Source organism: Dipteris shenzhenensis, chromosome 2 (assembly GCF_047967505.1).
Source record: "Dipteris shenzhenensis isolate YYH24624 ecotype China chromosome 2, Dip_SZ_1.0, whole genome shotgun sequence".
NCBI classification, from domain to species: Eukaryota; Viridiplantae; Streptophyta; class Polypodiopsida; order Gleicheniales; family Dipteridaceae; genus Dipteris; species Dipteris shenzhenensis.
In genome coordinates, this window is record NC_141597.1 from 37051037 (window position 1) to 37075690 (window position 24654).

Consider the following 24654-nt stretch of genomic DNA (forward strand, 5'->3'; position numbering starts at 1 on the left):
AGTTGATCAGAATGATTTTTATTGGGTATCACTAGTTGATTACACTTTTTTGTATTCGATATGTATAGGCTCACTGTGTGACCGTACCATTGTAATTTTCATGGACTCATATTTTGTATTTCACTATGATGGCTGTATACACGTTCATACACATCATTGTATTAGATTCTATTTTTTACATGATGTCCGATGTCTTCTCAATGGGATTTGTTGTGTTTGTAAAACAAAAAATTGTTTATTAGTAGTAATGTTGTAATTTGTTTTGTGCTTTAGGACATTTTAAAAACGTGACTAAGAAAATTCATGCACGTACTAACGAAATACGCGTGGACTTACTTGTTGGGGATGAAACTTCGCACGACTCTTAGGCCACCCTAGACATACATCCACGCAAGATTTGGTCTGAATTGATTTGGTATGCGCCACGTGGAAGGTACAATGCATACATTTTTACAATCCCTACTAGCACGACTACGTATGAGCTATGGCGCATGTACTAACGAAATACGCGTGTGGACTTATCTGTTGGGAATGAAACTTCGCACGACTCTTAGGCCACCCTAGACATACATCCACGCAAGATTTGGTCTCCAACTTATTTGGTATGTGCCACGTGGAAGATATAATGCGTACATTTTTACAATCCCTACTAGCACAACTACCTGTGAAAAATGGCGCACGTACTAACCAAATATGCAGGTGGACTTATCTGTTGGAGATTAAACTTTGCACGGCTCTTAGGCTACCGTAGACGTACATCCACGCAAGATTTGGTGCCCAACTGATTTGGTATGCGCCACGTGGAAGGACAGTAGCGTACATTTTTACAATCCCTACTAGCACGACTACGTATGAAAAATGGCACACATACTAATGAAATATGCACGTAGACTTATCTGTTGGGGATGAAACTTCACACGGCTCTTAGGCTACCTTAGACATACATCCACACAAGATTTGGTCTCCAACTGGTTTGGTATGCGTCACGTGGAAGGACAGTTGTGCACATTTTTACAATCCCTACTAGCACGACTACGTATGAAAAATGGCACACATACTAATGAAATATGCACGTGGACTTATCTGTTGGGGGTGAAACTTCACACGGCTCTTAGGCTACCCTAGACGTACATCCACGCAAGATTTGGTTTCCAACTGATTTGGTATGTGCCACGTGGAAGGACAAATGCGTACATTTTTACAATCCCTACTAGCACGACTACGTGTGAAAAATGGTGCATGTACTAACGAAATATGCACGTGGACTTATCTGTTGGAGATTAAACTTTGCACGGCTCTTAGGCTGCCATAGACGTACATCCACGCAAGATTTGGTCTCCAACTGATTTGGTATGCACCACGTGGAAGGACAAATGCGTACATTTTTACAATCCCTACTAGCACGACTACGTGTGAAAAATGGCGCACGTACTAATGAAATATGCATGTGGACTTATCTGTTGGAGATTAAAGTTTGCACGGCTCTTAGGCTACTGTAGACGTACATCCACGCAAGGTTCGTTCTCCAACTGATTTGGTATGCGCCACGTGGAAGGACAGCTGCATACATTTTTACAATCCCTACTAGCACGACTACGTATGAAAAATGACGCACTTACTAATGAAATACGCACGTGGACTTATCTGTTGGGGACGAAACTTCACACGCCTCTTAGGCTATCCTAGACGTACATCCACGCAAGATTTGGTCTCCAATTGATTTGGTATGCACCATGTGGAAGGACAAATGCATACATTTTTACAATCCCTACTAGCACGCCTAAACCCTAAACCCTAAATCCTAAACCCTGTTGGGGACAAAACTTCACATGCCTCTTAGGATACCCTAGACGTACATCCATGCAAGATTTGGTCTCCAATTGATTTGGTTTGCGCCACGTAGAAGCAATCCCTACTAGCACGACTAAACCCTAAACCCTAAACCCTAAACCCTAAACCCTGAACCCTAAATCCTAAACCCTGTTGGGGATGAAACTTCACATGCTTCTTAGGCTACCCTAGATGTACATCCACGCAAGATTTGGTCTCCAACTGATTTGGTTTGTGGCACGTAGAAGCAATCCCTACTAGCACGACTAAACCCTAAACCCTAAACCCTGAACCCTAAATCCTAAACCTTGTTGGGGACGAAACTTTACACGCCTCTTAGGCTACCCTAGACGTACATCCATGCAAGATTTGGTCTCCAACTGATTTGGTTTGTGCCACGTAGAAGCAATCCCTACTAGCACGACTAAACCCTAAACCCTAAACCCTAAACCCTAAACTCTGAACCCTAAATCCTAAACCCTGTTGGGGACGAAACTTCACACGCCTCTTAGGCTACCCTAGACATACATCCACGGAAGATTTGGTCTTCAACTGATTTGGTTTGTGCCACGTAGAAGCAATCCCTACTAGCACGACTAAACCCTAAACCCTAAACCCTAAACCCTAAATCCTAAACCCTGTTGGGGACGAAACTTCACATGCCTCTTAGGCTACCCTAGACATACATCCACGCAAGATTTGGTCTCCAATTGATTTGGTTTGCGCCACGTAGAAGCAATCCCTACTAGCACGACTAAACCCTAAACCCTAAACCCTGAACCCTAAATGCTAAACCCTATTGGGGACGAAACTTCACATGCCTCTTAGGCTACCCTAGACATACATCCATGCAAGCTTTGGTCCCCAACTGATCTGGTTTGCGCCACGTGGAAGGTATAATGCATACATTTTTGCAAGCACCTTTTCAATGCTTAATGTTTACAATTACGACACACGGCATTATTTTTAAAATACATTATGTATTAGATGTGTGAATTGAGATATTTGAAATTCAAAATCATACTCTTAATTTTAAATATGCACATGGGGATGAAACTTCGCACGGCTCTTAGGTTTAGTGTAATAATTGCAAGCATTGATATATACGAAATTCAATATGATATTCAAAATGATAAAGTTGGAACTTGAACACTTTTTCAATGCTTAATGTTTACAATTACTTCACATGGCATTCTTTTTTAAATACCTTATGTATTAGATGTGTGAATTGAGATATTCGAAATTCAAAATCATACTCCTAATTTTAAATGTTTATGTTACATTTAAACAAACTATAAACTGAGATAAATAAAGTGTGAAGAACATCATGAAAGTACGAAAATGCTCATACATCATAAAAGTGGGAACAATATCATGAAAGTACCAAAATGAATCTGTACATCATCATCATCATGCTGCAGAAGTGCATCCCCATACAAGAAACCTGTGAAGCCTAAACAATCAATCTGAATCCGAATCTGATAGCCATTAGGGAAAAAGGGAACTCATTTTGGGGCCCTGTAAGAAATTCACTATTTTTTGATTTATTTCTCTCCTAAAAGACCTCAAAAATAGTAAAATACGGAAACGTGACCCAGATTTGTCAGTAAGGACTACAGAACTGTCAATTCAAAAAGGAATAAGATAATCTTTTGTCTGACTAACATGATTTTGTATTAAATATCCTCTTAGATTTTTTTTTGTTTACCAAAGATTCCGCATCTCTTTGGCCGACGTGTGCAGGTCTTTCATTAAGAGTCCATCACTGAACTTAGTGATTGCAAGTTTTCAAAATATTCACATGGATACCGCCACACTTCCACGATTCATGTTACAAAACGACTATGAGATTGAAAAACAAACTTTGCAACCTGAGGAGCACAAAAAATGGCCGATACTAGTGAGTCACTATCTGAGAAGAAGCGATTACACCATCTTCACATCGACTTGGAAGAACAATATGCTCCAGCACAAAAAAGACGAAAGGATACGGTGCTGAATGCTCAACAGCGGGAAAATATGAGAAGAGAAGGGCTTCAACATATTGACTTATGGTGCGATGGAAGCATATATCCAAAATGTCAAGTAAAAAACTCTACACCTCCATTTGTCAATCCCACCACATTACTGAGGTTTGCCGGCGATGGACAAAATGGACTTCTTGGTTATATTTCAGTGCAGTCTGCATTTGCGGAAACGTATAAAATGATGTACCTACAAGAAAAGGGGGCCAAGATGGAGGAGATAGCCATTCGTGCAAAATTGGAGCAGCAGTTGCAGAATGAAATCGAGGAGCATTCAAAGAGTAAAAAAGAATTGACAAGAGCAAGAAAGAAGAGAACCGTGCTTGGAGACAGACAACGTAGCAGGAAGATTAAAAACATTGCAAATTTGAAGGCTGGGACTGGTGGATGCAAGCGACGAATTCAGGAAGCAAGGTTAGATTGAAATTTATCATTTTGTATACTCAAAAAGGCTCTCTTCCAGACTATATCTATTTTGTTGATTGTCGCAAAATAAGAATGGAGGTGCTGAATAATATAGTCATATTGTGTTGTTATTACAGGAAATTATTGGAGCCTGCAAAAGAAAATATGGACCCGAACCTTCTTCCTGTTAAACAAATGAAAGGATTGCTTTCTTGCGGTGTAGCAAAAGGTTTGATTGAGGAAAAAAAATACAAAACAGTCAAACGCAATGTTGTAGAGGACTTTGTATCCAATAATCAAGTTGATGGCACTATAATCCAAGAGGCTCTTGATGTTAGTGGAGTTAGCAAGAAGGGATATAGTTCGATTTTCCATGCGATATCCTCAACTTTGAAAGATCAAAGGATTAAACGAGTTTTACTGCCAAATCCAGCAACCGTGTGGAGGATAAGAGGTCATTTGAATGAAAGTATAGATGAATTTATTGGGCAATATATCCATATTGAAGAAATATTTCATGGTGTTAAAGGAACCACTATGTATGATCCTTGGAACAATATATTTTTAGATCTGCAACAACTTCAAAAAAGAATGGTCGAGTTTTATGGAATAACATTTGAGGAGTGCAAAGGCATTTTGAAATTTGTTATCAAACTGGATGAGTGTGAGGTTGTAAAGGAAAAGAAAATGGAAAGAGTTACTATTACATTGATGAATGGAGCGATTGATACATCATTGACTGAAGCGAGTTCAAAGTATTTTAGTGTGCAGTCAGAGAAACACATATGGTGGTTAGGCTCGTTCCAGGTATGATCATGGGTTGTTTTATACTTGATTTTGGTCATTGTTTTCAAATCTGATATAGTAATACTTTTGTTTTCTATAATCTCACAGGTGAAGACCGAAGACCATGAAACACTAGATTGGGTGTTTCATCACACGGAAATACCAACAATAATCAAAAGACAAGTGCAAGGCGAGAATCTCCATGTTGCAGGAAAAGGTGATTTTCAAGTAGAGTGGCACATGGCCGGGGATCTTAAAACACTTAAGTGCATGTATAACATTAGTAAAGGAGGCAACTCAAAGTCTCCTTGTCTTTACTGCAAAGAATCAGCTCAAGTAATGGATTCAAAATGGTGGAAGAGAGCACCTAATAGAGATAAAGTTGACCCTGACTTCAAGGCCATTCTGGACATTCCACTATGTAATGTTCACATCTGCACATTGCATGGTCTATGTCGAATTATTGAGAAATTGGTATTTTTATATATTGGATTTGCTTGGAAACTCCATCCCGAAAAAAATAGAAAGGATGCTCTTCAAGCATTGGAAAAAGTGTTATCCGATATAGGTCTGCATGGAGGAGATGTTCAAATCACAAAGGATTTTAAAAAGTCTACCAATGGCAAGGAGGTACCAATCAAGCCCTCTATTGGTGGTGTTAAGGCAAGAAGATTCTTGTCTCGACCCAAACACAGTAAGCAAGTAAGGCAAGGTAGAGCAGTTTCAAAGATTAATTATGGATTGTGGAAGCAAGTCCATAATGCTGTGAAAGATCATGAGGCAGATGCAGAAGCACGAAATAGGAAGGCAGAGGTGTGGAGGTCTCTTGATCAACTCTTCATGTTCTGTGACAAAGTAACATGGACAAAGAGTGATTACAAGAACTTTGAGGGGGCAATTAAACATTTTGGAAAGTCAATGAAAGACGCGTGGACAACCTGCAATATAACTCACTACATGGTAAGGTTATGTCTTTTTCTTTTACTTAAGTGTGATCTTCTTTTTTTTTATTACTTACTATGCATTCTTATGTCTTACAGCATATCATATACAACCACCTTCCCTATTTTGTCAAAAAGTATGGATGCCCAGCTATTTGGTCTACCCAAGGCATGGAGAAGTCTCACTACATGGCACGTAATGCATTTTTTAGACACACACAACACTATGGAGGGAGTCAGAAGGCGAATAGTCTAAAGCAAGTCTTCCAATGGTTTTACCGAGGCATACTACAAAGGCTGCATGCTAAAAGAAAAGTTGCTAGCTCCAAAATCAAGCTTGCTTTTCTTCTAGCCCAAAAGCAAAGACGAAGACAAGCTCTAGACAATTCAATTGCAGCAGAGAGACATAGACAGTGGAGGGAATCAAAGATATTTAGAAACCATAAATGGACAAGTAAACATGAATAGGACTCATTTGTAACTTATTGGTGTTATGTCCACATGTTTTCAAACTCATTCAAGAGAAATTTTTTTAGTGGAACAAGTGACTCTTGGTGTTATGCATGAAAAAAATTTCAATGTGAAACATATGATCTGAACTTAATACAATTTGTTTACAATTTCAATATATTGTTCATTTAATATTTAACGACACCACTCTATGTAAATGTACAAATCATTTCATCATCAACTTATTAATCATTTATACAAGATCATACCAGATATCAAAGACTTTATACAAATCAGTTCAAATTTAATATAATGTTTGTGCTATATTTGATGACTAAATCCTATTTCTCCCAGGGCCTGTTCATCGAAACTCTCTTTTTGATCTTGATTGGAGTCTTTTTCTTCTTTATTGGCTTGATGTCGACTGTCTCTTTATCCTTTTCTTCAGCTCTCTCCACCTGTTCCTCTTCTTGGACTATGTGGCCTGATGCAATCATGGGTGGCTCTCGAAACCTTACGAGCTGGTGTTTTCCATAGCCCTCTAGATATTTGGGGTCCTTAACACCACATGCTAATGCATAAGAAGTGTAAGACAAAAAGTAAGCGGCCCTAGAGGCCTGCTTATTCACATAATCTCCAAATATATCTATGGCAGATAACCTCTCTATCAAAATGATCTTTTCCTTTTGCCATGAAAGAGCATGTCCACCTAAAGCCCTGGACAAACATTTTAGGAAGTAAACAATGGCTTCTCCATTGTTGCTCAACTGCCTATGGTAAATCAAGATCTTGGCACTGCCTAGATCATGAATATAATGAGCTAGGCCTGACATTTTGCGAAACCCAACCTGCCTGCTTCCACTTGATCTCTGGAGGAATGTGTCATCCTCAATTTGTAGCTGCAACATATCAAAGGATTGGAGTGAGTCAATACACAACCTACAAAACTAAAGTTAAGCAGAAGTCAAAGTATATGATTTGAAGTACCTTCTCATTTTCATCAGCAACAAGCAGTTCATCTTTCCAAAGATTTATCCCTCTCCCTTCTTGTACAGCCTCTTCTCTAGTCTTTTCTGTGTATAGAGCTGAGAGATTCATAGCTTCCTGTGTGAGCTGGAAGGCAGCTTCATCTGGCTCTTGGAACTTTTCAGCCTCTTTGAAACAAAATGAAAGGGCCTCTATAGGATCAAACATTGTTTCCAAAGCCAGAAGTGAATGGTCATCCTCTATGCCAACCTCCTTGTCAAGCCTTGAAGCCTGGGCAATAAGGGAAATGGCATAGTCCTCCCTCAAATCAAACATACACTCTATATCATGGAGGAAAACATAATCCTTTCCACCAATCAACACACCTGGAAGCATGGGCACTGCATAGTTGCTGCTCTGAACATCAAAATCTTCAACTGGCTCTGCTCCCCTCAGAGTTTTTTTCCTCAGTTGAACAAGGTCAAGAGTAGCCACTTGCAGCCCCTCATCCTGAAGGTTGATATCTTCTTCTTGCTCTGCCATTTCAGAGCCCAAAGAAACATCCTCCTTTTCAGAAGCTTCAGATGTGTCTTCTTCTTCTGTTTCCTGCCCTTGTTCATCCAAAGACTCCTGACTGAAGACAATGTACATAAGAAATGCCATGCTCTCCTCCAGCACTCTGAACTTTCTGGTGTGCAAAGTACAATTGAATTTATAGTGATCAGGCAGGCTGTCAAATCTTTTGCTCACATGGTACCTCAGCCTGTCATTGGAGACAATATGATTAAGGTGCACAAAAACCTTTTCACCTCCCACAATTCTTCCTGCCTCTGTCAGTTCTTTGAAGGCATCCCAATAGTCTGAAAGAAAATCTTTGTGTTGTTCCAGTACAGAGCTCATTGAGAACTCCATGTTGAAAATACTGTGGTATAAATGGAAGTTACTCTGAGCCTTGCATTTGTGAAGAAACTCAAATAGGAGCAAATCTGGAGAACTGTCCTCTTCTGGTTCCATTTGTTTTTTGATGGAAGAATCAGCACTCTGCTCCAGCCTCTTCTTTTTGCCTGTTCAAAAACTTCTATATGCTGACATATGCAATCAGTGCATGCATTGTATATCACCAGATAATTCCTTCATGACATCTCATCACTCACCTGGTGATTGCTGTGGTCTAATTATAGCAGCAGAAAAGTCCAGCTTCCTCTTGAAAGGTGGGGCCTGGGAGCCAGTTGTTCCAAAACAAAAACATTTCTCATCATCAAGGAAGATTTCCACAGGGCTAAAGATAGCAAATTAATGAGGTAGAAGTGAGAAACAAATAATACACAGGAATTTGCAGCAAAATGCGATATGGGCTGTTTAGAGAATTGTAAACCACTCTCCTCGCATTTTGTTGCAAATTCTCAAATTTTGTTCATGTGCATGTCAAATCAAGAACTTGGTTCATCTCAGTGATTCCTGGACACTATGATCTCATATGCAAGAGAAATAATGGAATGAGTGAAACTATTCATGAGGAATGTGTCAACAACAGGAATTTGCAGCAAAATGCGATATGGGCTGTTTAGAGAACTATAAACCACTCTTATCGCATTTTGTTGCAAATTCTCAAGTTCTGTTCATGTGCATGTCAAATCAAGCACTTGGTTCATTTCAGTGATTCCTGGACACTATGATCTCATATGCAAGAGAAAAAATGGAATGAGTGAAACTTTTCATGAGCAAGGAGTCCACAACAGGAATTTGCAGCAAAATGCGATATGGGCTGTTTAGAGAATTCTAAACCACTCTCCTCACATTTTGTTGTAAATTTCTTGTTTCTATTCATATCAACCTACAATCTAATTTCTGGGTGATTCACCACATTGTGGAAGAAGGATGGAGCTGAGTGAAGACATTGGGACATCAAAAATCCAATGGATGGAAGAAATAAATGTTGAAAAACATTGAAACCAAACTAGAACTCTGACCTTTTTTTTCCTTTTCCATGCTGATTGAGTTGCACTGGTAAATCTCCTGCTCTTTCTCTAGCTTGAACCTTGCACTCTAGGTAACCTGGAGATCTGGCAGTACTGTCTTCAGGCAGGTTCAGGCAGGTTGCAGTCTGGATGGAGTGTGCTGGGTAGGAAAGGATCAGAGAGAAAGGATCAGGAGAGAGTCGTGGCAGGGATGAGAGATTGGAATCCAGGGGAGGGAAAAGTGGTTGTGGTATTGATGATGAAATCATGAATGGCACAAGTTCCAAGGAATAAAGTGTACTTTCACACGTGCCAGATTTCAAACTCCAAGAGATCTGGGTCCCATCCACACGTGTGAAAAACGACTAGATTCCACACGTGTGGGATTTAGTGATTCTTTAATTCTATTTGCACTTCTTTGTGGTATCCTGTTTTAGAACTCTTGCCCTCCAGTCTCTGCTCTCTTGCCTCCCTACCTCCATACTCTGCAGCATCAGCATCTTGTCCAACAGCACAGAATCATCCTCAGCACAGATTACTCCTCAACAGCACAGCACATCCACAGATAGACTCCAGGTCAGTAACAATGGGTTCTCCCCTTAGTCTTTGCAATCTTTTTGCCTAAAATAGAAAAAATACATACTGTATGGAAATGCATAGACTCAAACCAAGACAGAGAAATCACTGTAGGAAAGCAGATCTTCAAGTGTGATATTTGCATGTGATCTTCTTGCATAACCTCCATTCATACTGTATTTGGTTGGAGAAACATAGAAATCACTGTAGGAGTGCACCAGCATGTCATTTAAAAAATTTGCAGCAAAATGCGATGTGGACCTGTTTGAAATTCCAAACTGCTCATATCGCATTTTATTGCAAATTTCTCTATTTGGCTTCTTCCACCCCTGTGATTGCCTTCTCTTTGTGAGAACATGTTCTGGTTTTTTGACTTCCATAGCTGTAATCTTCTTGCATAAACTCCATTCATATTGTATTTGGCTGGAGAGACAAAGAAATCATTGTAGAAGTTCACCAGCATGTCATTTCAGAAATTTGCAGCAAAATGCGATGTGGACCTGTTTGAAATTCCAAACTGCTCATATCGCATTTTATTGCAAATTTCTCTATTTGGCTTCTTCCACCTCTGTGATTGCCTTTTCTTTGTGAGAACATGTCTGGTTTTGTGACTCCCCTTAGTCTCTGCAATCTTCTTGCCTAAAATAGAAAAATTACATCCTGTATGGAAATGCATAGGCTCAAACCAAGACAGAGAAATCACTGAAGGAATGCAGATCTTCAAGTGTGATATTTGCATGTGATCTTCTTGCATGACCTCCATTCATACTGTATTTGGTTGGAGAAACATAGAAATCACTGTAGGAGTGCACCAGCATTTCATTTAAAAAATTTGCAGCAAAATGCGATGTGGACCTGTTTGAAATTCCAAACTGCTCATATCGCATTTTATTGCAAATTTCTCTATTTGGCTTCTTCCACCCCTGTGATTGCCTTTTCTTTGTTAGAACATGTTCTTCATGTCTGTGATCTCTTTCCAATCCTTTGTATGCAGTTTTTCAGAGTGATGGCAAGAACCAAATCAACTGCAAGGCAAGTTGGCAAAGGACCAGGTCTTGCAGCAACAGCAGCTGGGACAGGTTCCAAGAAGTTTAGTGTGCCTCCAAAGGGAAGAGCTTCACATGGCAGGAAGGGTAAGCCAATGAGCTTGCTCAAGCAAAAGGCCAAAAGATTGAATAAGGGTGCAGGTGTGCTTAGGGAAATAAGGAGGCAACAGAAAGCCATAGGTTTTGCAATACCCAAAGCACCCTTTCAAAGACTGGTGAGAGAAATTTGTGACAGTTGGAACCTTGGGTTCAGGTGGAATAGAACTGCCATTCTTTCCTTGCAGGAAATGGCAGAGGATTACCTGGAGAAATATTTTGAGGATGCAATGCTTGTAGCAGCCCATGCTCACAGGGTGACTTTGATGGCCAAAGATTTCAACACTTTGTCCAGAGTGAGATGGAGATATGACAAGCTGGTTCATCCTGTGGAATGGCAGGACATCAAAATGAGAGATATATTGCTAATTCCACCTACAAGGAAGGTCAAGGTTGATGAGGTAAAGGTTGTTGAGGTAACACACTCAAAGAACACCAGAGGGAAGGCTGCTTATGAGGACTCACTGAAGCAGCAAGTAAAAGAAACAAAATCTGTTATAGATGTGGAGACTGGAAAGAAGGAGCTACACATACATAGAAGGTTGAAGGAGCTGGGCCCTGATGTAGTTGTACATATTGAGGATGAAGTTTCAGTCAATGATTTTGATTTGACAAAACAATGCTTAGCAGCATTGGCTAACAAGAATGAGTATTGCTCAGATACTATCATTCTTGCAATGCTCTAGTAAGTGTCTTTAAATTTTACATTTTTTGCAAATCAATCCTCCTTGTAACTCTTTTATAACCTACCCTAATTATGTTCTGATCCTATGCAGCATGATGAGAAGCTGGCTTCATCCCTCTGTACAACATACAGTCCATATTGTTGATCCAGCCATTTCTTCTAGATTAAGAGATGCAAAGGAGACTCCCATGAGTATTTCCAGCTGGTTCAAACATTCAAACACTGCAATTTTGAAGTAATTGACATTTTGCTACTTCCATATCATAGCAGGTATGTGGGTGACTACTTCTTTTAAGATTCTTCTTTAATATTGGGAACTCTTGTAGCCTTTCATTTTCTTATGCTTTTTTCCTTATGCAGTGACCACTGGAGTTTTGTGTCTATTGACATCCAGCAGAAGCAATGCTTTCTATTCAACTCTCTAAAAAACACACACAGAGAGCTGAAATTGTAAGTACTGTGTGTGCTTTTTGAACTCAAAACTTCATTATTTTGATACCATACTAACTAAATTATACATATTGCAGTTGTATTAGAAGGCTATTAGATGCATTGGATCATTGTCCTCCAAAATAGAGCCATTAAGTCTAGAGGTAAAAAGTCTATTAAATGCTATGTCTTTGAACTTATTGAATAATTTTGTTTTGTGCTGATGCTCACAGTTTCTAACATTTTTTTCTAACTATACAGACAGCACAACAAAATGATTCAAGTAGTTGTGGATGGAGGGTGCTGATTAATGCAAAATATATACTTTCAAGCTACTTTGAAAAGGAACAGCCAGATTTGGTAAGGAAAAATACTTTTCATTTAGCTTGAAGATAATTCATAATGATACAAAGTGTTCTAAATTATCCTCTGCCATTACAGATGAAAGAGGATAGCTTCAGCCCCAACTATGTACATAATTTTAGAGCTCATACAATTTTGAGGTTTTTGAGCTATGCCTTCCCCAAACCTATTGTAGCAGCTACTGTGGAGCTGGGTGAAAGCTCTAAAGTACAAGAAGGTGTCATACACCTTGATCCCACATATGAAGCACCTAATGTTGAGGACCAGAAGCCACAGGAGCAATCACAGAGTGCTGAGGAGGAGCAAAGACCTACTACTGATGTTGAGGAGAAGGTGGAGAAGCAGCAAAGAGAGGCTTCTGGGGCAGTGGAGGAGACAGGATGGAGCACGGACAGGATGGAGCAGCAGAGAGAAGATCCTCCAAAAAATGTAGAGCAGCCTCTGGATGAAACTGTACATAAATAGAAAATGGATGTTAGAAATATGTTCTACAGATTCAGCTAAACAATTCTGTACAAAATCTTACTTGATTGAATACAAAACCTTTCTTTATGGAGTATGTGTGATCTTAATTTTAAAATTTTCTATGTCTTTGCATTTAACTGAGCTCTCTCTTCTTCTGAGTAACTGCAAAAAAGCAATATGAATTAGAGTGGTAAATTACACTAATAGCAATGCTTATAGAGACTAGGATAAATCAGATGGTGTACCTTTCTGTTCTTGTAGATAAATAAAAAGTCGTTTGAGATAGAACCTTCAGTCTCAAACAGAATGTCACTGCGTAATTGAGCTAGGGAGCAACATTCTCTTAACGAGATATTGGCTACCACATCACCATTCTCAAGAACATCAATATCAATAAGTTTATTTTGTGCACCAAACGACTCTTCATCTTGGTCCATTGGGACAAGCTTTGAGCCTAGCATTCGACTGCGCTTGTAATAAAAAGAGAAAATAAAATTTTGTGATGCAACCATGTACTTCAGTTGCATAGAAGGTTGGACCACCTCACAAAACACTGAACTACATGTCTTCTTATCCCAACCTTTATCCAAAAATTGTGGCATGCATGCCGAATTTGTTGCTTTAACTGTGAACATTGTTTTTGAAACCTTTACTGGAAAGGTATTAAACAAGTCTACAAAAACTATGAGAGGCATGCACAAAGAAATTTTTACTATCCTAGTGGCAATATTGGGCCTCAGAGCTTTCTGTACTTCTGTAAAAAGCTTCGCCCTATATGCCTCTGTAACACTAGAATGTGGGTGAGGCCAATCCACCGAATTCCACGCCGGAAGGTCTTGTTTTATTAATACACCATGTGTGTTAGCTTTGTCCAGCAACTGATAAAAATGATCAGTAAAAAATATACCCGATTGAGCTAGCTCTGTTGCACATCGACCTTGGTATTGTTGTTCTCCTATCGATCCATGCAGAACATCTATAAATCCCAAAATACAATCGATGTTTTGCCATGTCTCATACGATGAAGGATATAAATCTGAAATAAAACAACACAAGAATGTCAATAAGTTAAGAGAGAAAGCTTCATCTTAAAAATCCATACACCTCATGAAGGAAAAAACCACAATAGAAAAATATACAATTAGGCATGTGTTGCGGAAGATTTTTTGGATAGTCTCGCAAGACAAGTTCTTTATGCATGTACACGTGCTGAATCAAAACTTCTTTCACGGATATCTTCCCTTTGGTGATTTTAAAATCTCGTACTCTTCCCTTCCACGATGCCAAGAAAATGTTTTTTGTCCGGGGTCTTTTTCTTTTGCTAGGTTGCATGAGCACCCATGCTCCTTTCGAAACACTAAACCTTTCCCAAGTTCCTTCTGTTTTGACTGTACTTGAATTCTCTACCAACGAAATAGAAGAAGCAGGTCGACGGGGTAAGGATGTTTGGTATAATTCTGCCTTCGTAGCATTATCATCCACAGAGCGTCTTGCACAAGAACGGCCGTGGTTTTGGTTCACCATGGAGATTTTTTGAATCTGTAACAATAGCAAAGTAATGTAACTAAGATAACAATTTGAAGTTTCAAGAAAGAGAAAGTGGGCAAACAGACAGTTGACGAGAAACATCTTACTCTACGCCAAACAGGATCAAGGGAGCAGTTTTGGAAAAGGAAGGCTGTTGCACAATGAGGCAATGGTGTAGAATGGTAGACCTTTCGCACGAAAGGCGGCACAACATTTGAAAATTCAAAGGAAGGTGGAAGCGGGAAGGATCTTGTCAGATAAAATGTCAGTTTAGATTCTATCTTCTTGTCCAAAGATCTTCTACGAATAAAAAACCAATCTCCTCATTAATGTAGCACGCTTGTACTTACATAAAGTATTGTTTCTTTTTTCTATTTTCTCTTATTTTCATGAATTTTCAACGTTACGTTGGCCTTCTATTGATTGGTTGAGAGCTTATTTTTCCAAACCGTAAAAGGCCCCAAAATGAGCTCCCTTTTAATGTCTACATATGATCCTCTAGTGGAATGCTGATGTGGCTCCTGTATGACCCGCTGCCCAACCGTCCGCTGTGTACCCTCAGGCAAAGCCGGCTCAGATGGGCCAGCCTCATCACCTGCATGAGATGGGCCAGCCTCATCCTATTGAAGAGGAGGGCATGCTGCACGCACCACCGTTGCCATTTCTGCCTCCCTCACCTCCTCTATGTACGTGCATCTCAGCTCCCATAGCCATGCATCTGCGAATACTTGTGCCTCAAAGAAGACGCTGGTCTCGGCCCGCCCTAGCTGCTGCTTCACCCACTGCTGCAATGATGTCTACAGCTCTGCCTCTCGCTCAATCCGGCGTGCCTCCTCTGCTCGTGCCTTGTCCCCTGGCATGAAATCACCATACGAAAAGTGTCGTGGAATGCATGCTGCAACCACCGATGTATCAGCACCCTCCTGCATCAGCAACGCTCTCTGTGCCTCCTCCCTGTAGTGCTCTGTCAAGACTACACGGGCGAATGGATCAACGGCCTGACGATGACCAGGATATAGATCATCCATGCCTAGTCCTCTGTATGTCGCCACATCAATGTCAACAAAGCATACAGGGCACACTGATCGTGCCACCATGTGGCGGGTCATGCAATGGAGATGTGCGATGTGGCTGCACCCTAGTCCAAACCACCCTACGGTGTCAAAGTCCTTGTGGCAAAGGACGCAAGTGGCAGTAGGAAGACTGGCTATGACTGCTGCATCTATGGGTGTCCTAGTCGGCACATCTACAGGAGGAGCGGGGTATAGGGCCGCGCTGGGGTCGATCCTATGGCGAGATGGATCACGACTAATATGCCTCAACTACAAAATATAGTGCTCTGCACGATGATATGCTATGCGTGTCCGAATCCTTTGCTCCTCCAAATTTGTCTGCAACAGTCGTACATGAGACTCCATCTCCTAACGCAATAGATGTGCCTACAATGCAAACATGTCATGAATGTACATGGTGAGAATTAACCAAAAAACTTCAGTTCAAAACACGCTACAAAAAAAAAACTAACATAATCAAAATAACTAACCTCGTCCCTAGACTCGGCCAACAATGCCTCCAACTCTACAATCCATGTGTCTCGAGCCTCCAACTCGTGCTGAGGCAGTGTAGATGTGGGAGGTGGTGTAGATGTGGGAGGCTCCATCGATGATCGAGGTGGGGGAGGTGGAATCGCAAGATCTCGATAGGGCAGAGACCATGTGCTACAAGGATGATGCCACTGAATGAACATCCCCCCTAATCTGTCCTCCCACCGCTCGCAATGTCAGTGCAGGGATGGTGTGCAACTCTGGTGCCTCGCGTCGACGTTGAACACCTACAATCTGACGCTCCTGACGCCCCATCCTACCACGTCCCGCTCCTGATCCTGGACGGTACTAAGATAGTCCACCCGATGACCAAGCACAAACTCAGCGTATAGCTGCATGGCAAACGACCTGGCTATCTGACAGTTGTGAGGCAATCGACCACCATTCACAATGAGATATCTCGGATAAATGTGTGCTGCTATGATGGGGTGCCTACAACGTAAAATATGCAAGGGGAGCCCTGATCGTGGTCGCATCGCCTTGAGAGTGCTCTCAACGGAAGCAAGAACGGAAGAAGGAGAGAGAGAGACAGAGAGCCACACAAGTTTTGGTGGGTGCAGAACCACCCTAATCTTCTTTTTCATTCATTTATATATGTGTTTGAGTATTGTACATAACTGGGGTTAAGGCACAGTGACCTTTAACCCCCACAACCTCCCACTTAAAGGACAATGTGCCTTTAAGGGAGAACAACCAGTGAGCATACTATCCAATGCCCATCAATACACGACAATACTCAAACCGCTGACTAGGCAAACTCTTCGTCAGCATATCTGCAGGGTTATCATCTGTATGAACCTTGACAAGCTCTATGCGCTTGTCCTCAAGCACCTCCCTGATGAAATGGTACCTGACCTCAATGTGTTTGGTCTTTGCATGAAAGACCGGATTCCGTGCTAGCTGAATAGCACTCATGGAATCACTATGCAATGTCGGTACACCTGTATGAATCCCCAAATCTCCCACTAGCCGATCAAGCCATATAGCCTCCTTGCAACCCTCTGTGGCTGCAACATACTCAGCCTCTGTGGTAGACAAAGCCACGCACTTCTGTGCACGAGACATCCACGACACTGCACCACCTACAAAGGTGAACACATAACCAGAAGTGGATCTCCTACTATCCACATGCCCTGCATAGTCTGAATCTGTGTACCCAAGTACACGCATGTCTCCTTTACCAAAGCAAATGCACATCTCCTTGGTACCCTTCATGTACCTCATGATGCACTTAACTGCCTCCCAATGCCTCTTTCCTGGATTAGCCATATACCGGCTAACAACTCCCACTGCAAATGCAATGTCTGGTCTAGTAGCTATCATAGCATACATAAGACTCCCAACCGCTGATGCATAAGGAACCTTGGCCATCATGGCCCTCTCCTCATCTGATTTGGGACTCACTGCCTTCCCCCCCTCCATATTGAAACGCTGCAATACTTTTGTAACATACTCTTTTTGTGAAAGCCAAAGGAGTTTCCTACTCCGATCACACGTGATGCGCATACCAAGAATATGACCTGCAAGTCCCAAATCCTTCATATCAAAGGCCTCATGCAACTTGGCCTTTAATGCATCTAGCTCATAAGTATTCTTGCTAGCCAATAGCATATCATCCACATATAGTGCCAGGATTATCAGGCTATTATCCTTAGCCCTTTTAGTGTAGAGGCAGTGATCAATTTCACTCCTTCTGAAACCCTGGGACCGAATGAAAGCATCAAACTTCTGATACCATTCTCTAGGTGCTTGCTTAAGACCATAGAGACTCTTCTTTAGCTTGCAAACTAAATGCTCTTTGCCCTTTTCTTCAAAGCCTTCCGGCTGCACCATGTAAATTTCCTCATGCAAATCCCCATGCAAGAAAGCTGTCTTGACATCCATTTGCATAAGCTCCATATCCTCTACTGCCACTAGTCCAAGCATGCATCTAAGTGTGGTCATCTTCACAACCGGAGAGAATATCTCATCAAAGTCTACACCCTTCTCTTGCTTGAACCCTTTAGCAACCAAACGGGCCTTGTATCTAGGCACATCATCACCTGTGACCTTCATTTTGTAGACCCATTTACATGGCAATGCTTTCTTTCCATGTGGCAAAGAAACCAAGTCCCAAGTCTTATTCTTCATAAGTGAACTCATCTCTGATTGCATAGCATACTCCCACTTGCGTTGATCCTCACGCATCATAGCCTCTCTGTAGCAAGAAGGCTCCCCGCAATCAGTAAGCATCACATAGTCTACCCCTGGAACAAACCTATCAGGCGGTCTAGACACTCTAGATGATCTTCTCAATGGCATTTCAGCTTGCTGTCCCACTTGCATATCAGCCATATTTGGCTCATCATTTCCACCAATAGATGATCCATCATCTACCCTTGATTGTATACCTGTGGGAGTACTTGGTTGTACCATTTCTTGCACATTTGGTGCATGGACAGCTTGCTGCCTATCAACATATGTAGGTGGATTCACATCCTGGAAAGTTATTTTTCTCATTTCCACATCCCTCATGGGTGCCTTATGCATCTTTTTCTCATTGAAGACCACATCATGGCTGCGTATGATCTTCTTTGCTTCTGGATCCCAGAGATGATAGCCCATCTCTCCACTTTCACCATAACCCAAAAAAATGCATTTCCTAGACTTAGGATCTAGCTTCTTTCGAAGCTCTTTTGGCACATGTGCATATGCCTCACACCCAAATATACGCAAATGAGAGTAAAAGGGCTTCTTTCCACTCCATGCCTCTTCAGGAATACCACCATCTAAACTCTTACTAGGTGATCTATTGATCACATGCACTGCAGTCTTCATTGCCTCAGCCCAAAAACCACTAGAAAGACTTGCATTGGAAAGCATGCATTGCAACCTTTCTTGAATGGTACGGTTCATCTTTTCTGCAACTGGATTTTGCTCTGGAGTACGAGGGGATGTAAGCTCCCTCTTAATCCCACGAGTATCACAGAAATGCTGAAAGTCATGAGAGAGATACTCTCCACCATTGTCAGTCTGTAGGCATTTAAGCGTTCTACCTGACTGATTCTCAACCAAGGCCAGCCATTTCTGAAATACCTGGAACACATCACTCTTCCGAGCTATAGCATAAGCCCACACTTTCCTAGTTGCATCATCAATGAATGTCACATAGTATTCAGCCCCGCCTAATGACCGTGTAGGCATGGGACCACATACGTCTGAATGCACCAAATCAAGCATTTCAAACTCTTTCTTTCCCCTTCTTTTATGGGCTGATTTAGTCTGCTTCCCATAGAGACAGTGCTCACAAAATTCAAAATCAGAGAAACTCAAATGCGGTACATAACCCAAATGGCATAAGAGTTTCATTCCATTCTGGCTCATGTGCCCCAACCTGCAATGCCACAAAGAAGTGCTTGGCTGCTCGATTATTGCAACAACATGATCAAATACCCCTGATACATGTAAGGGATACAAAGTCCCACACTTGGCACCCCTGGCCAAAAGCATAGAACCCTTCTGAATTTTCCAACTCTGAAAGCCAAAAGTGGTGTGAAAACCAGCATCATCTAGCTGACCCACTGAAATAAGACTCTTGGTCAGCTTAGGCACATGTCTCACATGTTTCAAAACAAATGCAGACCCATTTGCAAAAGAAAACTTTATGTCACCTGCTCCCACTATGTCACATGCATAGTCATTTCCAAGATGCACACAACCTGTCTTTCCACTATCATAAGTGGAGAACCATTCCCTATGGGGAGTAACATGGAATGAAGCACCAGAATCCAAAATCCAATCCTGGGAATATGCATCATCTGAAGTGGTAAGCAACTCTGCAGATAAACTAGACATGAAGAGAACATCATTGTCACTATCACGTGTGACTGCATTGATCTCCTCGATCTTCACTTTTCCTTTGTCCTCCCTTGGACTCTCTTCCTTTTGATTTGCACCCCAATTTGCATTCTTTTTCTTATCCTTTTGCTCTCTTTTCAGCTTGTAGCAATCCTTTTTCATATGGCCCTTCTTGCCACAATGGTAACACTCAATGTTCCGTGCCCTGGATTTGCTACGAGACTTCCCTCTTTCTTGGGACTTCCCCCTGAACTGTGATCTGCCCCTTTGCACATTTAAGGCTGCATCCTGCTTGTTGCCATCCATAGACTTCCGTCTAATCTCCTCGGCCAACAAGCTACCCACAACATCATCAAATTTCAGTACTCCACCAGGTGCAGAGTTACTGACAGCTGTACGGAAGGTATCCCATGAGGATGGCAATGAACATAAGAGAAATATTGCCTTAGTCTCCGCATCAAAATTCATTTTTTGAGCCTGAAGCTGGCTGAAAATAATATTGAATTCATTCAAGTGAGAAGCAATGGAGACCCCTTCCTTCATCTGCAGCTCAAACAACCTCTTCATGAGGTAAACTTTATTAGAGGCAGTTTCCTTTTCATAAGTGGCACACAGTTTCTTCCACAAATCTTCCGTAGTCTGCTCATTTACTACTGTGAAATAAACTGACTCTGCAAGATGAAGTCTAATAGTAGACTTTGCTAATGCATCCAACTCATTCCAATCATCCTCAGACATATTTGCAGGCTTAGCTTCAATCCCTGCCAAGGGTTTAATCTGCTTCTTTTGAATAAGCACATCCCTTATCTGTTCTTTCCACAAAGAAAAGTTTGTCCCATCAAACTTTTTAATGCTGAAAAACTCCTTTTCAGGCATGGAAGAGGATGCCATGATGCAAATAAAGCAAAATCCCAAATGCTAGTGCCTGCAAGAGAGAATCACACCAAATACCAGGTGCACCCAAATGTGTATGCCACAATAGACTGAAATATCACCAAACTCAAAGCTCAAAGCATCAAAAGATGCATCTGACTCATGTGCATATACTATGCATCCATATGAGCAAATCTGGCCCAAAAGAAAATGCCAATAAGTGCCAAATGACTCAAGCATAAACACTGTCCACTGGCATATACATCAATAATCTCTCATCCAAGAGAGCATAGCACTATCAGTGCATCACCTGCAATGTTTCAAAGCTGTCCCTCAGCATAAAATAGCATCCATGTGCAAAGCGTCCATAAAAAATAGCATCCCACAAGGCAATTTGGGCCTATCAGCGCATCCAACAAGGACCGCAATGCATCCAAATGGCCTATAAATCATCCACTGCAACCCAATGCACACCACGAATGAGCGCACACTGCTCAAACTGCAACCAGAGTGATCTGCATAAGGTATGCTCAAGAAATCATAGTCCCACGGTAATGAGCGCTACTGAAAATAGAACCTGAGATGCTTCAAAACATGGGCGCCATTGCATAATCGGACTCAGCAAGAAAATCTGCAAATATCTCTCTTCTGTCAGAACTCCAAAATCCTAACCAATGAATGAGAAATGGGAGTCAACACTTATCCACTGCCATGTGGCATAAATCTAAGGTTTCAAAACCTTAGAATGAAAAATGCATAACAGAGAGACGAAATCGAATACATAGAGATTTATAACTCTGAAAATCCTCCACCGAATCACGCAAGAACTGATAGGTAGGGGTTTTTGGGCGTCCAGAACGCAATGGGACAGACGGTTTTAGAAACCGTGGTCTCAATCACTGGGTCCAACACACGGACTGAAAAACGTTTTTGGAAACAGAGCTATCTGTAAACTCCACCGGAGTGCGAATGATGAGCAACATAGAAGTTTTAGGACCTCCTGAGTCCACCGGAACTGACAGATCTGCAAATGGTTGCTCCAAACTTGAGTTCCAACACCCGGGCAAAAAACGCAGAAACTGACACAGAGAGCCAGAAATCCAATGAAATGATCCCGGATTCAAGAATGAAGGTGTTTCCAAGCTCCTGAAGTAATGTAGACACCAAAAGCAAGCAATAGTTGCCTCTACAAGTCAATACGGAGTCTCTGTCATCGAACGGAACAGGGAAAAGCTCAAAAAACGACTTTTTCTTTGAAAGCTCTTAACAGGCTCTCAAAACCACTTCGCAAAGCCAAAGTAACTTTTCCAAAGGTTCCTCCAAGGTCTCTGCACACTCGGATGCAAGTAAAGTCACCCACAAAGCTTCCCACAGAGCTTCTCCTTCCTCCCACAGAGCTGCTGAGCTTCCAAGCATTCACGCACGCTCAGCTAGATCACCCGAGCTCTGATACCAGTTGAGAGTGCTCTCAACGGAAGCAAGAACGGAAGAAGGAGAGAGAGAGACAGAGAGCCACACAAGTTTTGGTGGGTGCAGAACCACCCTAATCTTCTTTTTCATTCATTTATATATGTGTTTGAGTATTGTACATAACTGGGGTTAAGGCACAGTGACCTTTAACCCCCACACGCCAATCGACCCAGAGCCTCAATAACTGAATCTAGACTCGCAACTAAGTGAGGGGGTGCCCTAGCATCCTGCATGCCCTCATCTCAGCTCTCAGCATCTCTATCTGCATACGAATAGTGGTGCTAGAACCTGTGCACTGGCTGGCGCATGCACAAAAAAAACACATGGAAATTAATATTCTATTTGGGTAATGAAAATAATATTCTATTCAATATGACTTATAATCTATTTACGTAATGAAAACTATTTGTACGTACTCCTTGATGAGGTAGGATGTCGTTGGGATCATCCTATGCACCTACCGATAGATGGGCCAACTGTGTGGCTCAATATTAATCAATATTATTAATAATTATTAATTTTGATTAGAATTTTTTCAAACTCTAGTTGTTGCATTTTTAAACTTAGATGTCTCAAATATTTTTTCCTTATATGTTTCCCTTTTTTCACTTTTTATCCAATATGAAACTTTTCCACATGTGGTGTAAGGACCACATTGTCCACTTATGGCCCCTATACTAAGGACACATAGTGGAGAGGTTTGGTTAATAAGACCTTCTTTGAATGCTTTACTGCCTTGGGTTTGCAATAGATATGGAGGAGATAGAAGGATACCTAATACATTACTTTGAACGATACACAAGCAAGGCGCATCTAGTATTTCTCAGACTACACATTAAAAAAGAGAGCGGGTTCACACTACAGATCTTTTAAAGCGAGAACTTTGAGAAAATAATTAAGCCTTTTCAATATTATCTATTTTGGTTGGGCAATCCACCTCAACTAGTGGACATTCCTATAGATCATCACTTGGTTCCCATGCTTGAGACCTTTGGACAATCATAAATTACGTATGTGTTTTCGATGCGCTGGTGCATTTACAAGATCCAATTAGCCATATGCTTATGCATCTAACCACTTTAGTGTTGGGGTCTTTGCCCATGTGGTGTGGTGTTTTAGGGATAATGCCCATGTGGTGTTTTATACAGCCTAGTTACTCTACCTAAATTATGAAACAACTCTTAACCAACTATATAATCTATAATATTCCACATAAACGATGATTTTTTAAAAGATGGTTTTGAAGACTAAAATTTAAACGTTTTCTTATTTAAATAAAAATAGCACCAATTTCAAAGATAGCATAGAACCTACTTTAATCTCTCTTTTTCTTGTTCTTGTTTTCTTGTTTTCTTGTTTTTAATACATGATTTTCTTATTTTAACAAAATTCTTATTTTCTTGTTCTTGATACATGATTTCTAAAAACAAAATTTAAACGTTATATTAAATTCAAAACTTCAGTACTTTGTAAACTTCACTTATAAATTTTTTTTAATAGATTATTTTAAAAAACAAATTATATACTTTTTGACATTTAAATACAGACTTCACTAACTTAAACTCTTATTTTCTTTTTTTTAAAAGATCATTTTTTAAAATAAAATTTAAACGTTTTTTAATTTAAATATAAATAACACTAATAAAAAAAATATCTTTAATCTCTTTTTTTAAAAAGATGATTTCAAAAAACAAAATATATACATTTTCAGGCTTTAAATAAAAAATTACGTAATTCCAAAAATAATTTAAAAAAAATTAAAATGCCTCATTAAATGTTTTTTAAATTTAAAATTTTCACATTTTAAATTATAAATGTCATAATTCAAAAATTTAAAAAGAATTTACAAATGCATTTCAAATTTATAAATATTTTATAATTATTCCTATGAACGTTTTTTTATTTAATAAAAATAGCTCTATTTTAAAAAAACAAAATTTTATTTTCACATTTTAAATAAAAAATGTCGTAATTCATAAATTTCAAAAAAACATTAAACTGCATTTGAAATTTAGAAATTTTTTATAATTTTTCTTATAAACTAAAATTTAATTAAATTTTACCAAAAAGAAAATGCTACATAAAAAAAACAGAATTTTTACATTTTCACATTTTGAATAAAAAATGCCTCATTAAACGTTTTTTAAATTTAAAATTTTCACATTTTGAATTATAAATGTCGTAATTCAAAAATTTTAAAAAAATTTACAAATGCATTTCAAATTTATAAATATTTTATAATTATTCCTATGAACGTTTTTTTATTTAATAAAAATAGCTCTATTAAATTATTTTTTTTCATTTTCACATTTTAAATAAAAAA